The following is a 19,796-nucleotide window of genomic DNA, read 5'->3' on the forward strand; positions in this document are numbered from 1 at the left end:
GAGTTATAAGCGAGCATACTTTCGCACCTATATCCCAGGCTCTCATACCGTTCAACCGAGTTATAAACGAACATACTCTCACGCCTATATTCCAGACTCTCGTGTTATTCAACCGAGTTATAAGCGAGCATGCTCTCACGCCTATATTCCAAACTCTCGAGCCATTCAGCTAAATTATAAGCGAGCATGCTCTGACACCTATATTCCAAACTCTTGTGTCGTTCGACCGAGTTATAAACGAGCATGCTATTACACCTATGTCGCGGACTCTCGTGTCATTCGACCAAGTTATAAGCGAACATGCCCTCACGCCTATATTCCAGACTCTCGTACCGCTCAGTCGAATTATAAGCGAGCATGCTCTCATGTCTTTGTCCTTGACTCTCATGCTGCTCGATCGAGTTATAAACAAATATGCTCTCGCGCCTATATTCTAGACTCTCGTGTTGTTTAACCGAGTTAAAAGCGAGCATGCTCTCATGGCTATATTTCAAACTCTCGTGCTGTTCGACTGAGTTATAAGTTAACATGCTTTTAATCTAATAAGAAAAGAAACTAAATTAACCAAACTCCTTTTTCCATGATCAACTTCAATCTAACTACTCCTCACCGTCATACGAAGAATCCGGAGATAGAACCACTAGCTCCGGTGGAAAACAACACCAATGACTGACCTCTTATAGACTGCTCCCCACGATGCAAGCCACGTGAAGTTAATAGCTTGGATGTATAGGAAAACAACACCAAATTACAGCACCACAGAAAGCAAAAACAAGATTCTAACAACCATAGAGGAAGAATTCAGACATCAATCTTGTTGTCTTCCGTCGAAATTGATAAAGAACTGAGGTTGAACAATGGAATGCCGGCTGGAAATGGGAGGGTGCTCACTGCTTTGCCGGAGATGGATAAACTACACCCACTGAATTGCTGGAGACTCTTGCTCCTGCAACCACATTCGCAAGGGGTCCACAGCAGCCTCAGCATCGGATTCAGAACCAAACTCACCGGAGAAGAAGAACAGTGTTGCCGACTTCCTCAATGCGGGAAACTCCCTGCTTCTGCAAACACCGTCCTTAAGGGAATCTCCTGAGGTAGGGCGGGAGAGGAAAAGAAATCACCGGAGCAAACCACTCCGGTGAAAACCCTAGCTCCGAATTCAAACCGCCGTCGCCGAGTGGGAATAGAAAAGAGGGGGAACCTCGTCACGCTGGAGCCGAGCCACTCCGCCGGAAGAGGACACTGAAAAGAAGTCGTCGCCGCTCACAGGAGTCTTCGGAGTAGCTGCCGTCGCCGTACTGAAGAGAATCGCGGAAGAGAAGGGAATTTGGGGCTGCAGGCGTCGGGAGAAGAAAACAGAAGAATAGTGCCCGAGCCGACTGTCACCGTGCATCCGCGTAAGTTTTAAAGAGAAAATAGGGTTTTTTCTCTCATTAAATTTGAGCAGTCAGATGGAGATCTGAACGTCTGATCTTAAGATGAGCGATTCAGATCTTTTAAGATTAAATTGAGATTAATTTATTCTTTAGATCTCACGATCCATATAATTTCAAATTTAGATAGAGAGTTGGATGATTTAGATCTGAATGAAGGAATAAGATCTTTCTAATTCTAGATCAACGGTTCATATTGATTCAATTTGATCTCTTCCATTTAACCATCAAATCAAGTCAGATTCAATTCGATCAAATCTTAATCATGATAGATTCAATTCGATCAAACCTTAATCATGACTCTTTAGGTTTCCTACAAACCACATTAAAAACATGAGATTTAATTCTACAATTATAGAAAATTTATATTTAAGTCCAAAATAGATCCCTACTCCAAAATATAATATAAATGTGAAATTAAGCATACGAGAAGGTAAAATATGTCAAGTATAAGAATCGAAATAATACATCAAAATACTTGTTATCACTGCCTCAGCGCTCGCCAATTCCTGAGCCTCCTAAATTTGCCTTTCTAGCTTGCTCAGTTAGACAGTCTGGGTCTGAGCTCCTTGTGGTACTTGGACAGGGGCTAGAAAAGATTCCAATTCTGATAGTCGCCTCTTTAATGCCTCGTTCTCACAGGCCAGGTCCACCATGGCTCGGGTTATGTTCATCGCGACTCTCCAAAACTAGAGAAAAATCATTATCAGTAATGTTTCAGGTAAGAAGGGGTAGGCTAGCAGAAACTTACCATGATTAAGTCTTGGACAAATCCATCTGCCATCCTCGTCACAGTGTGCCTGCTAACTGGGTCATCGCTAATTCCCAGGCCTCTGTTAATCCTTTAGTAGTATTCGCCCGCAAGTCGGGGGTGGATCCGAGGGTGAAGTTACCCGATGAGCGAAGGGCACATCCAAGGCAACCAAGAACTGGTAGCGGCTCCTCGGCCTATTAGATGAAGCCCCTATAAACAGGGCGGTCGAAGGGAAGGATTGACAGGAGATCCGCTCGGTTGGAAGACTGCTTCCCCTTGAACTGGGCTACCGGAAGGAGAGTTGTTGTTGATGGAGCTGGAGTGCCCTCCCTGGCTGGTGTAGGTCGGGCGCAATAATTGGAGACGTCTACCCTGAAGAAGGTTGTGTAGTAGGGATGAGGCGGCGTCTCTTATGTCTAATTCTCGGTGGCGCATCGAATTTAGAAAGAGGAACCTCTCCTAGTGCTGGGAGAGGGTCGGAAAGCAACTCCCCTTCCACAACTTGTGATGTACTGATATCACCCATCCGGCTGCTAGACGCCTCTCCCAGAAGGACCGGCCGGTGGATTTTCCCGTTCGACTAAAAGGAGTTGTTCTTATCTATCCAACTCGGCCTACTCCAACCGTAGAGACTCGGAAGCTAAAGCTAGGAGAAAAGTATTCACTACATAAAATAAAGAGGATTTTAGTTAGTGATAATTGGAGTTGTCAAAGCGCTAGGCGAGGCCAAGGCGACAAGTCACTGCCTAGCGCCCGAACGCCTAGGCGACAAAAAGCGATCACCTGGCCATGAGGCGATAATAAATAGAAAATATATGCCTAAACCCTAAAACTCTAAACCCTAATCTTCTAAAAATCAACTATTAACCATAGTAAACTATATAAACACCAAAAACAATGAAGTTTCAAGCAAAAAAAAAAACTCAATATTGTCAATAAAACAACACATCTAAATCTTATGCTAAACAATTTAATTTTTCCAAAACAAAATAGACTCAGATCAATCACTTTCCAATTCAATTATTTCATCCCCATCACCATCCTCACGTTTTCATCAATGTCCGAATAATAATCTTTTAACATGTCATCATCAAACTCTCCCTCATCAGTAGATTCTTCATCTTTATCCGCTAGTGATCGTAGAGTACAAGTAGTTTGGCTTGTTGCCCTGCCTCTTCGTCCTCCCCTACCTTTGCCTCTAGAAGTTGAAGTTGAAGCTCCCCTATAAATAGGGTTTGAGATATGTTGTTGCTTAGTATGTCTTGTCTCTTCTTCTACTCCAGCAGCCTCTGCTACAATGCTCCATGTTAAAGTGTCATCATAGTCATCAAAAACAAGTTCCTCACCAGCTTCCATCATTCTAGTCAACCATACGGCATCCCATTCCTTCCCTTCTCCAATCGCTCGCAACCCTCTTCATTCCCCGCAGTTTTCTTAGTGTTTGTTTTGTGTTTCCTACTTACTGCTCCGTTAAACTTCCGGCGAACCTCCTGTTTTTTGTTTTGCAACAATGGTGAGCTCTTCCCGGTCGTCCGATCCCGCTCCTGGTCTTTGATATACCACCATGTAGACCATGTTTGATGAGGGTGATGCCGAGAGCCTCCGAAACGCTTTCGAAATCCCCCCGACCATAAAATCATTTTGGCTTCTTCATCCGACCGACCCAATGATCCGCCGATCGACACAATATGTCTGTTCAGAGACCAATTTATGGTCGGTCTCCGCTTCCCAATCCATCCTTGAAGTTTGTAACTACTTCCGCGTTCCTCTCCTCCAACTAGTACTAAATTCTTTTCATCTACTGTGCGGCGTTGTTGTCTTGTTCTGGCTGCACGACATCCTTTTGACCCCCTCAAGTCTTTCAGTATTTCTACTACCCCAAACAGTTCAAGCTGGGGACCTATCTCTTTCAGTCTCGGGTCGGGCTAGTATTTTTTGATAAGATGACCTCTCCAATAAGCATTGGAAAGAGTATTTTTTCTTTCTGCGACTTCCTGAACGACCGAGCTTTTGGACGCACTGGCAGGTAGGACTACCCCTTCAGCCGGATCTAAAGAAGTACAAGAGCCGACCAGATTATCTTCATGCAGCGAACATTCTGTCCGGTCAGAAATACGACATCCATAAGCTACTGCTGAAGGGTGTTATGTATATCTTCGGGCTAAGTCCGATCCGTGCGAGGCTCCTGAGTTGCTTAGGTATGGGTTTTCTTACCCTTCTCCCTAGAATCTAACTGATTTCTTTTCTTCTTTTGCAGTTGAAATCATGATGTGAGCACGTGCGACCGGTCTGACCAAGCTTAAGGTTGCTGAAATCGAGGCAGTTGCGGCAAAGGAGATGGTGAGCCTCAGCTTGACGCTGGTCAGCTCCCACGAGGGCACGCTGGTGGAGAGCGAGGGGATGCCAATTATGGTCGAAGGCGACACCAGTCGGACGACCGACACAAAGGTGGCGGGTGATCCACTCCCCTCTGGAGCACAACCCTCCTCCCAGATCGGCAGCTCGGGATCTTCAGGCGACGGTGAGCCGCTCATCAAGCACAAGAGATGTCGCACGACCACTCCTTCCTAATCTGCCACCTCGGTTGTGAGACCCTCTGAGCGAGGCGGTACATCATCTCCCGTGGCCATCCCTGAAACAGTAGAGGCCACTCCCTCCGATCGGACACCCTCCTTGGTCGATCTTCCTCAGGAGCCTATCGTCGCACGACCTATCGCGTCTCTGCCTCCATCCCGAACACAACGGAGACCACTGCGGTCTAGGATCGACCCAGCGTCGACTGCTGCTCCTTCCGACCCGACGATTTCCTCCTCATCGGACCCGAGCGACCGGCGATCGGTGATCACGACCCTCAACCTCTCGTCAGAAGACTACCTGGAGCAGTGCGCCCGTCCGACTATCCCTGAGCATAAGATCCTGATCCACGGGCCACTTGCCAGTATTTGGGAGGAAGCGCGGGCTCGAGCGACGATGATGTCGCCAGGATCGCTCGGTAACAGTCATTTGCAGATGTCCACTAGGGTACGTATTTCATCACTTCATAATTTTCCTCCGACCGACGTTAATATTTTTTTGTTCCCTTGCAGTACTAGGTGGAGAGCGTGGCCATGTGCCAACGACTCGCCTTTGTGGAGGAAGAGCTGAAGAAGCTCAAGATTTCTGGTGGCGCCTCTTCCTCCCAGGGGTCATCGGTTGCACAGCTACAAGCCGATCTGGAGAAGGCCCAACAACTCCTTGTGGCCAAGCAGTAGAAGTCTACCGATCAGGTTATCAGGCTGGGCTAGATCGAGACACAGTTGAAGACCTATGACAAAGAGCTCGAGCTGGCCACCACAAGGAAACAGTGAGCCATTGCCGACCTGGAGCTAAAGAACCAGGAGGCTCTGCAGCTCACCCAAAAGCTTAAAAAGCCGAGGACTATCTAATCGTCGAGCGGGCATGCTGAGTGGTTGGAGAGGAGTCTTTAAATAAGAAGCTCAAGCATGATGAAGTTACCCTGTTACAATTCTACAAGTGCACAGATTCGTCGTAAGTAATATATAAGATTGTCGAACTACAGAGACTGTTGATTAAGTACTAGAGATGTCGCAAACTAAGTTATCTAGACGGTCGAAAGTTGGCTTTGGCGCTTGCAAATTAACGAGAGTGATTGAAGAGAGAAAGAAAAGGATGAGAGAACTGATCTTGGAGGAAATTGAGCTTTGGGAAATGGATTCTAGGATTTCGGTTTCGTTGTGGTGGAACCTGATGTATCATGTTCTATCCTTTCCTCATTGTCAATCGACATGCATTCGCCGGAAGTTAAAGTTGCTATCCTTAAGCACTAAACGGAGAAGATCCCTGTGAAATCTTGTTACGGTTAACCCCTGTCACTAGGGTACCTCGGTAGATCATAAGAATGCAAATCTAATCGGTATCATTAGGGATAGAGATAAGGGTTTAGTTTGGTCTCTTACTTCCTTATGGAGAAGTTGCCTCTCCTTTTAAGGGAGTATCCTAGATGTCCGTGAACGGGTTACCCCTATCACTAGGGCCCCTCGGGTGTACGATTTAAGATCCTCTCTTTATGAAATTAGCAATTCCTACACAATCGATCAATATGATGAGATAATCCCAGCAAGTCTCATGCATATCAAATAGAAACAAAGCAAGTAAAATCATCCAATAAGTAAAGGCATAAACATGAGTTCTACATCAAATCCTATCCAAAACTACTCCCTACATCCATAGAAAAGGAGATCTACTCCATTGTGAGGGAAGAATAACCCCAAAATATAAAGTAAAGCATACTTGCAACCCTTGATGTGAGAAGAAGGGGAAGAAGAGATGCTTGCCGAGGTTTCCGATGTCTTGGGGATGCCTCCTTGCTCTGGAGATGGATGGAACATCAAGGGACGGCGGTGGATGAAGCTCTAGGGTTTCCCCTGAAGGGGAGAACCCTTTCCCAATGAGAGGGACGAAGTCCTGAACCAAAGATGTCTCCAAGAATAGGGTTCTTGACCCTTTTATAAGCTAGGGCACGGGCACCGCACGACCTGTGCCACGGCCGTGCAAGATCCGTACGGCCAACACTTTCCTCCCTTCGGGTTGAGTGGCACGGTCGTACGAGCTCTGCACGACTGTGTCTTCCTTCGCCTCTTGCCGCGCTGCACGGTCGTGCAGATATGGCACGGTCATATTCTCTTTTGTCTCTGGCCATGTTGCACGACCGTGTGGATCTGGGTTCTACTTCTGGGGCACGACTGTTCAGGATTGCATGGTCGTGCATTGCTTGGCTGCGGTCGTGAGGCGAGGGGCACGACCATGCAGGTTTGCACGACCATGCATCATGTTCTTCATCTGTTTGGCCACACGGTCGTGCGAGGTTGCACGATCGTGTTCTCTGCCTCGTTCTGGTGCATCAACGATTGTTGTTTTTGCTCCAAAAGTTGTCCCTGTCAACACAAAACCAAATAAAGAGTAGATCTCCAAACAAAAGAGTATTTATGCTGAATATATGCTAAGAGAGGTGAACATGCATAGAATATACGTGAATAAAGTAAGTGAATGTGCGTCAAAATATGTGTAAATAATTATAAGATCTACGCACATCACACCCCTATACTTGAACCTTTGATTGTCCTAAAGAAAAACCCGTAATATAGATTTATGTGTGTAGATGACATATAATAATCCCTAATGAATCACTATAAACTTATCATATAGTTTCATTGATGAGCATGATATAAAAATTATTTGAGTGTGGCCTAAGTAGACGATCTCTGTGCTCAGTGTAATAAGTTGCTTAACTTTTTCAAGTGTTAATCTTTAAGCCTAGTCAATTTTTCATTTAACCGTGTTCCTCATACTTCCGGTGATAGGCACTTACCTGCCACACGCAAGGTTCATTCCCCTCAAAAATGTTATGCATCGTTTACACAAGGTCTCAAAGGAATACTCAGTATCAAGAGAAACATAGCATTCATTTTCCCGGTAATCTAACTCGATCTCAAAGGGGTGAATTGCTAGTTTCCACTCACGATAATTATTTTTTATCCCTTATTTTTTTCCTTTTTTTTTATTGTTTGTAAAGTATCAAACTTTCATCATTTTTTTTTGGGATTAATTTTTCCAAATGAGCTTACATGATCTGAGTTTATCCAGTAATCAAAATGTAGTTGAGAAGCCACCATAGAAGCAAGAGTACTAGTCCGGTTCTATGAATCATGACTATTTTCAAAAATATCTACCATCAAAGTCAAGCATAATGTGTAGAGATCCTAAAACTAGGCCAACATTCAAATTCTTCTAGTAATAACAATGCTCACTTCATGCTACTATGGATAGGAAAATAAAGATCAATAGACATACTAGCATACCAAATCACACAACATAAATAACTAGATGAAACGTGTATTTTGCATTAAGGAACAAACAATCATGATGTGATGAATGATGCAACTAGGAAAAATTTATTATGCAAAAGAAATAAGCAAAAACTAAACTAAACCAAATGCATCTAATGCATTCCCCTAGACTTAAACTTTTCATTGCCCCAATGAAAACTAAAAATAATGTGGAAGAGATTAAAAGTAAGAGAAGTTACCAAATGATGTGTGCCAAATGCCCATGTCATTAACTTCTCCATCATATAATTGCACTCCTCCTAATCTTTGAGTCCTATAAAAGAAAATTGACAACAAAAATTAAGTAGAGGATACATACTTATTATGAGGAAAGAAATAAAAACAAGAAATAACTAAAGACATAAATAAAATAAGAAAGAACTTGGGTTGCCTCCCAAGAAGTGCTTGTTTAAGGTCGTTAGCTTAACCACCTCATTAGATTCAATGAAATCTTGCTCTTGGAGGGGTAAGATATTTCAACACCCTCCTACTAATGGCTCTAATTATGGATAGAGCTTTCATCAAAGGAGCTATAGAGCAAAGTATAACTCTCTCCATCTTCGTCTTCTTTGAAGTTCTTTCAGGTGGTTGAAGACGGTTTAGTCTGAGCTTCCAAATATAGGCCCCATGAAAATCTGCACACCCAAAAGAAAAAGATACCTCTCCCAAGCATGCTATATTAGATAGAACTAGAACTTTATTAAGATGAATTGAGTATGTATCACAAATTGAATCACATCCAACAAAATCAATTATAGGTACCTCTATAAAATTTTTCAAAAGATTACTAGAAATACTAACCTTGAATTGCTGAGAGATACCTGAAAGTTTTAAACATGTGGATATGACTTCTGAATCTTGTATTGACTCTAGCTCTGGCTCAAGTGGTGGTGCCTCTAAAAGTGGTGATTCTTGGGGCTTTGCTTCCATTGCACAAGTCCCTGCACATTGGTCCACAACATGTTCAATCCCTGCAACTCTCATAATCTCAGAAGGTTGTGTAGATAAAGGAGGTGATTCTTGAGATGTTGCTTCCACAACACAGCACCCTACACTTCCTTTCATAACATCATCATCAACACAAGCATCAAAAAATAAACCAACATCAATATCCTTAGTGGGAAAATCATCTATAGGAGGATCACTAACTTCATTTGCAGTTTTAAGTTGATCTACCACATCACACTCATCATCTGAAAATTCAATTTCATCATAACACCCTATAAACCTAGAAGGTAAATCTGAAAACTTGTTATCCACTGCATTATCATCACAATCCTCATCTGAAAAGTCCTCATCTTCATATACATCCAGAAATCAACACTCAACCATATTAGTGTCACAAAATTTGCTAAAGTCTTCGTTTTCATTTACCCTCACTAGCCTTTGTGGAAAAGGAACCTTTAGTGAAGGTCTCGGGAAAGGTACTTCCATTTTCCCATACTCCTTTTTAGCTTGAGGAGGAGATCCAACTTGCTTATCTAGTGTTGGTATGATCAATCGTTGAGGAAAAGGTACTTGTGGCCTGTGGAAACTTCCTAGAGTAATGGAATTGAGTTCTTGTGATATTCTATTATTCTTCTCCTCAATTCTGTACAAGTCATTTCTCAGAAGTTCTTCATGATTCTTTCCACTTCTCAACTTAATATCATTGCCATTTTCACTAGATCTTGTCTATGTAGGAGGAAGGTCTTCTTTGAATAATTTTGAAACTATGCTATTAATCTTTTCCCTCAAATGTTTGAACTCCTCATTCTGTGACTTGTGAATTTCAATAATTTTAGGTGGTTGATCTGCATTTTGTTTGACAGGCTCTCTTGCATTTATGGCTTGCACTTCTTGAATTTTTTAGGGAGATTCCATCCAACTTTTGTTCAACCATTCATGGAGGTTCAATGTTACTTGATCAATTAGTGTATATGCTTCATCTACACTCTTATTCATAAAAGAACCTCCAGCTGATGAATCTAACAAATACTTATCTGAGAAAGAAATTCCTCTATAGAATATGTATAGGGTCAGCCATTTTTCCAAACCATGATGAGGGCACTATCTTTGTAGACTCTTGAATATGTCTCATGCTTCAAATAATGATTCTCCATATGCCTGAGCAGAACTTGTGATGCAATTCCTTATGTAAATCGTCCTACTTGGAGGAAAAAAATAATTCAAAAATTGCTTCTCTAATTGTTCCCAACTTGTAATACTTTGAGGACGGAGAGAATATAGCCAAGTACTTGCTTTAGCCTTGATACTGAAAGGAAAGGCCATCAATCAAACTGCATCCGCTGACACTCCTTCATAGTTCACCATATCACAAAGCTTTAGAAATGTCTCAAGGTGCAGATAAGGACTTTCCGATACTTCTCCTCTAAATTTGTGACCTTGTATCATGAAAATTACTTCTAGGTCTAGTTGGAAACTTTCTACTTCAATATGAGGTTGCATAATTGGAGATAAAAATCTTGCAGAAATGAGTGTAGATAAATCTCTTAAGGGTCTGCTTGACATGTTAGTGCTCATGGATATCTAAAAAAAATTATGAGAAAAGAATAAAAATGAAGAATTAAAGACAAAAAAATAAAATGCTATATGAAAAGCAAGAAAGAAAATGTAGAATTTAAATTGCAAGAAAAAAAGTGCATAATGAAAACAAGAAAGAAAATACAAAGGAAAAAGAAAAATATCTAGGGTTACTCATATGCTAATCAACTAATGTTAATCAAAAATAGTCCCCGACAACGACGCCAAAAACTTATTATGATTCCCCAAGTGCACGGATTCGTCATCAGTAATATATAAGATTGTCGAACCATAGGGATTGTTGATTAAGCACTAGAGATGTCGCAAAGTAAGTTATCTAGACGATCGAAAGTTGACTTTGGCCCTTGCAAACTAATGAGAGTGATTGAAGAGAGAAAGAAAAGGATGAGAGAATCGATCTTGGAGGGAATTGTGCTTTGGCAAATAGATTCTAAGATTTCGATTTCGTTGTGGTAGAACCTGATGTATCATGTTCTATCTTTTCCTCATTGTCAATTGACATGCATTCGTCGGAAGTTAAAGCTGCTATCCTTAAGCACTAAATAGAGAAGATCCCTGTGAAATCCTGTTACGATTAACCCCTGTCACTAGGGCACCTCGGTAGATCACAAGAATGCAAATCCAATAGGTATCATTAAGGATAGAGATAAGGGTTTAGTTCGGTCTCTTACTTCCTTATGGAGAAGTTGCCTCTCCTTTTAAGGGAGTATCCTAGATGTCCGTGAACGGGTTACCTCTATCACTAGGGCCCCTCGGGTGTACGATCTAAGATCTTCTTTTTACGAAATTAGAAATTCCTACAAAATCGATCAATATGACGAGATAATCTCAGCAAGTCTCATGCATATCAAATAGAAACAAAGCAAGCAAAATCATCTAATAAGTAAGGGCATAAACATGAGTCTTACATCAAACCCTATTCAAAACTACTCCCTACATCCATAGAAAAGGAGATCTACTCCATTATGATGGAAGAACAACCCCAAAACATAAAGTAAAGTATACTAGTAACCCTTGATGTGAGAAGAAGGGGAAGAAGAGATGCTTGCCGAGGTTTCCGATGTCTTGGGGATGCCTCCTTGCTCTGGAGATGGATGGAACGTCAAGGGACGGCGGTGGATGAAGCTCTAGGGTTTCCCCCGAAGGGGAGAACCCTTTCCCGATGAGAGGGACGAAGTCCCGAACCAAAGATGCCTCCAAGAATAGGGTTCTTGACCCTTTTATAAGCTAGGGCACGGGCGTCGCACGACCCGTGCCATGGCTGTAAGAGATCCACACGGCCAACACTTTCCTCCATTCGGGTTGAGTGGCACGGTCGTGCGAGATCTGCACGACCGTGTCTTCCTTCACCTCTGGCCGTGTTGCACGGTTGTGCAGATATGGCATGACCGTGTTCTCTTTTGTCTCTGGCCATGCTGCACGGTCATGCCAATTGGCATGATTGTATGGATCTAGGGCTCTGCTTCTGGGGCACGGTCGTGCAGGATTGCATGGTCGTGCATTGCTTGGTTGCAGTCATGGAGTGGGGGAGGGGGGGGGGTTACGGTCGTGCAGGTTTGCACGACCATACATGGATCCTCCTCTGTTTGGCCGAACGACCATGCAAGAGTTGCATGACCGTGCCATGTTCTTCTTCTGTTTGGCCACACAGGCATGCAAGGTTGCATGGTCGTATTCTCTGCCTCATTTCGGCGCGTCAATAATTGCTATTTTTTCTCCGAAAGTTATCCCTATCAACACAAAACTAAACAAAGAGCATATCTCCGAACAAAAGAGTATTTATGCTAAATATATGCTAAGAGAGGTGAACATGCATAAAATATACGTGAATAAAGTAAGTGAATGTGCGTCAAAATATGTGTAAATGATCATAAGATCTACGCACATCACACTCTAGAGGCCTCCTGTTCTACCATGACGGTCTATCAACAGGATGAGCCGAGCCGATTTGCAGTGATGAAACAGGAGTACCTCCTCTCAGACCAGTTCACTGACAAAGTTGTCTGATAGATCATCAGAGCATTCGAGCTAGCGATCGACGGGATGCTTGGTCAGCTGAAGGCGAGCGACCACCTCCCTGAAGCCCTGACGGACGACGTCATCAACCGAAGCCAGCAGAATGATTCAATGTCCGACGATGTGTTCGATTTGTTGGTTGGTCCTAGGAGGATCGTACCGGTTCCACTGCACAAAAATTTTGTACAAGTGTCGAACCTTTTCCTAAACAGCCTATTGCGTTCTTTAGAAGTTAAATTAGGAATCGCAAATGGAACTTAACATTATTGATTCCAAATTTAACTTATCTGTTCTTAATGGTTTAGACTTGGATCGCAAGCGGAATTTAACACTATTGATCCAAATCAACCTATGTTATATATTTAATTAAATATTAATTTTCAAAATTGGTTTCCAAGACTGCATGGTGAGGCACATGGCCTTCTTGGGTATGGGAGCATCCACCACCGCCTAGACAAAGCCTTTTAAGGAAAGCTAATATTTAATTTCCTTATATAACTCTAGGTTTAACCAAAAAGAACAATCGAATCACAAATTTGAAAAATAAAACAAAAGAAATACAAATTCGAAACAAATCCGAAAACTCTAGAATCATATGCCTCTTGTATTTGGTATTTCCAAAAATAACTATACAAAGAAAACTAGTATGATGTGGAAAACAATTACTAGTTATACCTTTCTTTGTAAGCAAATAACCTCTTGATTTTCTACCGTATTCCTCTTCTAATCTCGGACGTTGTGTGGGCAACGATCTTCCGAGACGAGAACCACCAAGCTCCTTCTTCTCCAAGCTAGATTCAGCCACCATCAATTCTCCAAGAGAGGTAGAGGTCCGGCCACCACCACCAAGCTCCAAGGGATGCAAGAAACAAAGCCTCCTTTTTCTCCTTCTTCTCCTAGCTAGAACCGGCCACCATCACCAACTCCAAAAGAAAGATGAAAACCGGCCACTAAAGAAGAAGAGAAGAGGAGAGGGAGAACCTCTAGGGCCGGCCACACCAAGGAGGAAAAGAGAGGAAGAAAAAGAATAGAGTTGTTACCCTTGAAGGCATCTCTACCCCCTCTTTTATAATCCTTGGCCTTGGCAAATAAGAAAATTTAAATAAAAAACTTCCTTAATTCCTTTGCCATGAAAAGAAAAAATTTAATTAATTAAAATTAAATTCCATTTCTTAATTATAATGGTCGGCCACTTTAATCTCCAAAATAAGGAGAGTTTTAATTAACATAAGAATTAAAACTTCCTAATTTATTTCTGGAAATTTATAAAAAATTTCTCCAATAACTTTTCCCTTCATGGTGGTTTGTAAAAATACAATTTTATAAATTAAAATCTTTCTTTTAAACATGTGGATGATTTCCAAAAAGGAAAGTTATCTCTAAAAATTAAAATCTCCTTTCAATCTACAAATAAGGAAAGATATCAAATCTTTTCTTAATCTTTTGTAGAAACCTATAAAAGAGAATATTTAATTTTTAAACTCTCTTTTAAATCATGAACATGGTTAAAAAGGAAAGTTTTCTCAAAATTAAAATCTACCTTTCAATCTACAAATAAGGAAAGATTTCAAATCTTTTCTTAATCTTTTGTAGAAAGCTATAAAAGGAAAAATTTAAATTTTAAACTCTCGTTTAAAACCATGGAATCCACATAAGAAAAATTTATAAATAAAATCCCTTTTAATGTGATGTGGCCGATCACATCATGCTTGGATTCCAAGCATTGGACGGCCACCAACTTGGCTCAACCACTTGGTCTTGGCCGGCCCTAGCTTGGGTTCCAAGCTAGCTTGGCCGGCCCCCTTGGGTTGGGTAAGAAGTGGGTATGTGGTAGGTATAAATCTCTATATACAAGAGGCTACGATACGGACCGAGAGGAGGAATTGGTTTTGGTCTCCCGATGAAAATAAGATTCTCGTGTTCGCCCCGAACACACAACTTAATTTCATCAATAATAATTCATACCACTAAAGAATTATTATTGAACTGCCGCACTAATCCCAAATTACATTTTGGACTCCTACTTATTATGAGTGTGTTAGTCTCCCTATGTTTAAGATGTTGAATGTCCACTAATTAAATGAGTTACTGACAACCCACTTAATTAATATCTTAGTCCAAGAGTAGTACCACTCAACCTCATCGTCATGTCGGACTAAGTCCACCTGCAGGGTTTAACATGACAATCCTTATGAGCTCCTCTTGGGGACATTCTCAACCTAGATTACTAGAGCACAGTTTCCTTCTATAATCAAAAACACACACTATAAGTAATATCATTTCCCAACTTATCGGACTTATTGATTTATCGAGCTAAATCTCACCCATTGATAAGTCAAAGAAATAAATACTAAATATATATGCTTGTTATTATATTAGGATTAAGGGCACATACTTCCATAATAACTAACGTCTTGTTCTTTTATTAAATCAGTATAAAAAGAACTTACCTTAAATGGTCCTGCTCAGTACACTCAAAGTGTACTAGTATAATTTATTAGTCAATATAAACTAACACCTAATTACACTACGACTATTCCAATGGTTTGTTCCTTTCTATCTTAGTCGTAAGCTACTGTTTAAAATTTATAAAGAACCGATAACATGATCTTCTATGTGTGACACCACACACCATGTTATCTACAATATAAATTAATTGAACAACTTAGCATAAATGTAGATATTTTTGACCAATGTGATTCTTTATTTCAAAATAAATGTTTACAAAAGCTAGACTTTTATTAGTATACATTCCAACATGATTATCTTGAGTGAGGTAGTCCTGTAAAAGTTGAAAAGTCTAAATATATTCCTGCCGCAGTATCCTTTTGTGAAATGAACGGTTTGCCCGCTCAGCGGGGCTTTTCTTTATGATTTGTTTCTTTCCGTGCTCAGCACCAGTTTCTCCGCTCGGCTATAACCATGGCCTGTCTTCCGTCTACCCCGACGAATTGCGGGTCGACGATCGACCATTGACGAATTCAATAAGGTTTATACCTTCTCCTGGGTTTAAGATCGACGATCGACCGTTGGTGGAGATCGGGGTTTAACGTCGCCGCTCGATGATTTGGTGAAGACAAGGGCTTAACGTCGCCGCTCGACGGTTCGATGAAGATTGGGGTTTAAGGTCGCCGCTCGACCGTCGATGGAGACCGGGGTTTAACGTCGCCGCTCGATAATTTGGTGAAGACAGAGATTTAATGTTGTCGCTCGACGATTTGGTGAAGACAAGGGTTTAAGGTCGCCGCTCGACCGTCGGTGGAGACCAGGGTTTAACGTCGCTGCTTGACGATTTGATGATGATCCCGCGTTTAACGTCACCGCTTGACGATTTGACAAAGACTCGGGTTTAAGGTCGCCGCTTGACCAATTAGCACGTTGTTCGGCACAAAGCTTGGAAACTTAATCTTTTATTTCTCATCTTGCATCAAGGAACATAGGGATATAAATGTACATTGATCACATCGGCGCACCTCTCATCCGGCTCGGTAAGGCTGGAGATGGTTTGCACTCCATGGACGTTCTAGTCGTCACCCATCCTTGTCCTCTAAGTAGTAGGCGCCCGAGCGAAGCTTTTCCACGACCTTGAAGGGTCCATCCCACGGAGCTTCCAGCTTGGTGACGTCACCGACCAGCTTCACTTTCTTCCATACCAAGTCACCGACCTGGAACGATCTTGGAATCACCCTTCGATTGTAGCTCTGCTTCATCCTCTGTCAGAATGCCATCAGCCGGATGGCCTCTTTAGCATGCGCTTCGTCTACCAAGTTCAGTTCCAGAAACCTCCGCTTGGCGTTGTCTTCATTGTAGTGTTGTATTTAGTCGGATTCAACCCTAACTTCAACGGGGATGACCGCTTCGCCACCATATATCAGGTGGAAGGGCGTTGCTCTAGTCCCTTTCCTTGGGAGTCATGTGAATCACCCATAGCACGCTGGGGAGTTCATCTACCCAGCTCCCTCCGACGTGGTCGAGCCAAACGCGCAAGATTCGAAGTATTTCACAGTTAGCGACCTCCGCATGCCGGTTGCTCTGAGGGTAGGCTATTGACGTGAAGGCTTGCTGAATGTCGTACCTTTCACACTACTACTTGAGCTTCTGACCCATGAATTGTCTCCCATTATCGGAGACGAGCCGGCGTGGGATCCCAAACCGGCAAATGATGTGCTACCAAATGAACTTCATGACCATCTGCTCGGTTATCCTCGCTAATGACTTGGCTTCAACCCATTTGGAGAAATAGTCAACCGCGACGAGCAGGAACTTCCTCTAACCCATCGCCATGGGGAAGGGCCCCACGATGTCTATACCCCACTGGTCAAATGGACAAGCTACTGTGGGCGCTTTCATCTCCTCGGTTGGTAGGTGCGAGAGGTTGTGATACTTCTAGCAGGACAAGTAGGTGGCAACCGTCCGAGCGGCATCCTCTTGGAGGGTCGACCAGAAGTATCCGGCAAGTAAGATCTTCCTTGCCAATGAGCGGTCACCCAGGTGTCCTCCACAGGACCCTTGGTATACCTCTTGCAGTATATAGTCGACATCCTCCGACCCAACGCATTTAAGTAGGGGCCTAGAGAAAGCCTTCTTGTAGAGCTGATCTCCGATTAGAGTGAACCGACTAGCCCTCTTTCTTAATAAGAGGGCCTCCTCTCGATCGGATGGTGTAGCTCCCGATCGTAGAAACTCCGTCAGTGTCATCCTCCAGTCGTCTAGGAAGGTAAGTCCCTTCATCCGGTCAATGTGGGCCACTAAAGACACCTGCTCGATTGGTTATGATATGATGATCGACAATAACAAGCTTGCTAGTTTGGCCAATTTATCTATAGCTTGGTTCTCTGCTCGGGGGATCTTCTGTATTACGACCTCCCTAAAGTTAGCCTTCAGCTTTTCGAAAGCCTCAGCGTAGAGCCTGAGCTGCGTGTTGCTTATCTAGAACATCCCGGCCACCTGTTGAGTGGCCAACTACGAGTCCGAGTGGATGAGGACCTTGACGCCTCCGACGTGCCGAGCGGCTTGTAGGCCAGCTATAAGTGCTTCATATTCGATTTCATTGGTTGCCCTGTAGTCTAGCCGAACGGACAGCTGCATCCACTCCTTTGGGGGAGATGAGCAGTACTCCGATCTCACTCCCCTGCCGAGTGGTCGAACCGTCTACATATATTCTCTAAACGACTTCTGGTTCAGGATTCTGTACCTCAATGACGAAATCCACCAAGGATTGCGCTTTGATAGCTGTTCGGGGATGGTATTGGATATCGAACTCACTGAGCCCCATCGTCCATTTGATTAGCCGTCTAGATGCTTCTGGATTCAGCAACACCCTCCCCAAGGGACTGTTGGTCATTATGATGATGGAGTGGCTGAGGAAATATGAGCAAAGCCTCCGAGCGGTGAGTACCAATGTGTAAGCCAACTTCTCAAGGTCGGTGTAGCAGGATTCAATATTTTTCAATATATGACTCAAGAAGTACACCAGTTGTTCCTCGTCGTTCGGCCTAACTAGTGCCGAGCCGACTGCGTGCTTGGTCGAGGATAAATAAATTTTGAGTGGCTCGCCGACAATTGGCTTAGCTAGTACAGGCAATGAATTAAGGTACTCCTTCAATTCTTCAAACGCTCGGTCGCACTTTTAGTCCCATTGAAATTTGTTGGCTCGGCGTAATATCTTGAAGAACGGCAAGCTCTGGTAGGCTGACTTAGAGATGAACCGAGACAGTGCAGTTATCGGACCGGTGAGACATTGGGCTTCCTTAAGATTCCTTGGCGGTGGCATATCTTGTAGTGCTTTCACTTTGCTAGGATTTACCTCGATGGCCCGCTCGGTGACGATGTAACCCAGGAATCACCCGCTCTTTGCGTCGAACAGACAATTGCTTGGATTCAGCTTGATTCCGTACGTCTTGAGTGTTTGGCAGTCTCCTTAATATCTGCAAGTAGGTCAACGACTCGGAGGGATTTAATTAGTATGTCATCGACATATACCTCCATGTTGCTGTCGATCTACCGCCAGAACACTTTATTCATCAGCCTCTGATAGGTGGCTCCGGTGTTCTTCAATCCGAACAACATAACATTATAATAGTATATTCCATCGGCCATAATAAAGCTGACCTTTTCTTGATCCTCCCTGGCGAGCGGCACTTGGTGGTACCCTTAATTTGTGTCCAACATGTTAGTATTAGTCCTAGTACCAATTATGAGATGATTGTAAAGGGCTCCTTTTGTATCATGTTTCATTATTAATAAAGGCAAAGTTAATTATTATATTTACTTCAATTTAGTGCCGAATGAATAAGCATAATAATGTCCTAGAGTAGGAGGTTCTAATCTACAACATATCAATTGGTTGAATTGATAGTGAGATATTGTAGATATGCATAGAGTACTACTCTTAACTGTTCATAGTCTAGCATTAATATACAAGGATAATATTAATGCATTGAGACTAGCATGTAGGTCAACGGATGACTTGATCTCACAAGTCATGGATATGAGATATCAGGTTGACACATGGGTATATATTAGAGAATATGTACTAAATGACCCACCATGAGAATGTTTTATGGATCATCGTATGAGTGTCATAAATATTCTCATATGACTATTGGTATTAATAGTCCTTAGACCTGAAGTCACTACGGTTTCCTACATAAGGAGTTGTATACTTTGGTATCGTCAAACGTCACCCGTAACAGGGTGTACTATAAAGTCGATCACTGGGTATGCAATAAATTATACTGAGGGATGTGAGTGATGTAGATGGGATCTATCCCTTCCATATGACGAAAGTGATATCTATGGGCCCCTTGATTAGTAGGACACAAGAATGCATGGTCATGCTTAAATAAGTCAATATGTGATATTGAGCTTATTTAATTGAATGTGTCTACTTAGAGATCAAGAAATATAAAGATTGATAAGAGGATGACACGGTCTATGCCTCATTGATCAATCTAGATATCGAAGATAGAAGGATTGAGTCATACAAGATAATAGCCACGGAAAGGTTAAGTCGGATCTCGACATTCTCGTCACTTGGGTAGCAATGATGCCTTGCTAGATGTCACTCATTGCTTATGTATTTGAATGTTGATTTGGATATATTGCCAACATTACAAGAACCTATTGGGTCACACATAAAGAACAAGTCAATGGAGATAGATT

General features: G+C 42.5%; 1 non-coding gene across 1 annotated transcript; it reads left to right on the top strand.

Annotated features, from left to right (window-relative positions):
* Nucleotides 1-10,104: 10,104 nt before the first annotated feature.
* On the top strand, nt 10,105-10,210 carry LOC121994162. Its single transcript, XR_006115618.1, has one exon. It is a non-coding gene; the product is annotated as a small nucleolar RNA R71 (small nucleolar RNA).
* Nucleotides 10,211-19,796: the final 9,586 nt, after the last annotated feature.

Source organism: Zingiber officinale, chromosome 1B, assembly GCF_018446385.1.
Source record: "Zingiber officinale cultivar Zhangliang chromosome 1B, Zo_v1.1, whole genome shotgun sequence".
In the NCBI taxonomy this organism is placed as follows: domain Eukaryota; kingdom Viridiplantae; phylum Streptophyta; class Magnoliopsida; order Zingiberales; family Zingiberaceae; genus Zingiber; species Zingiber officinale.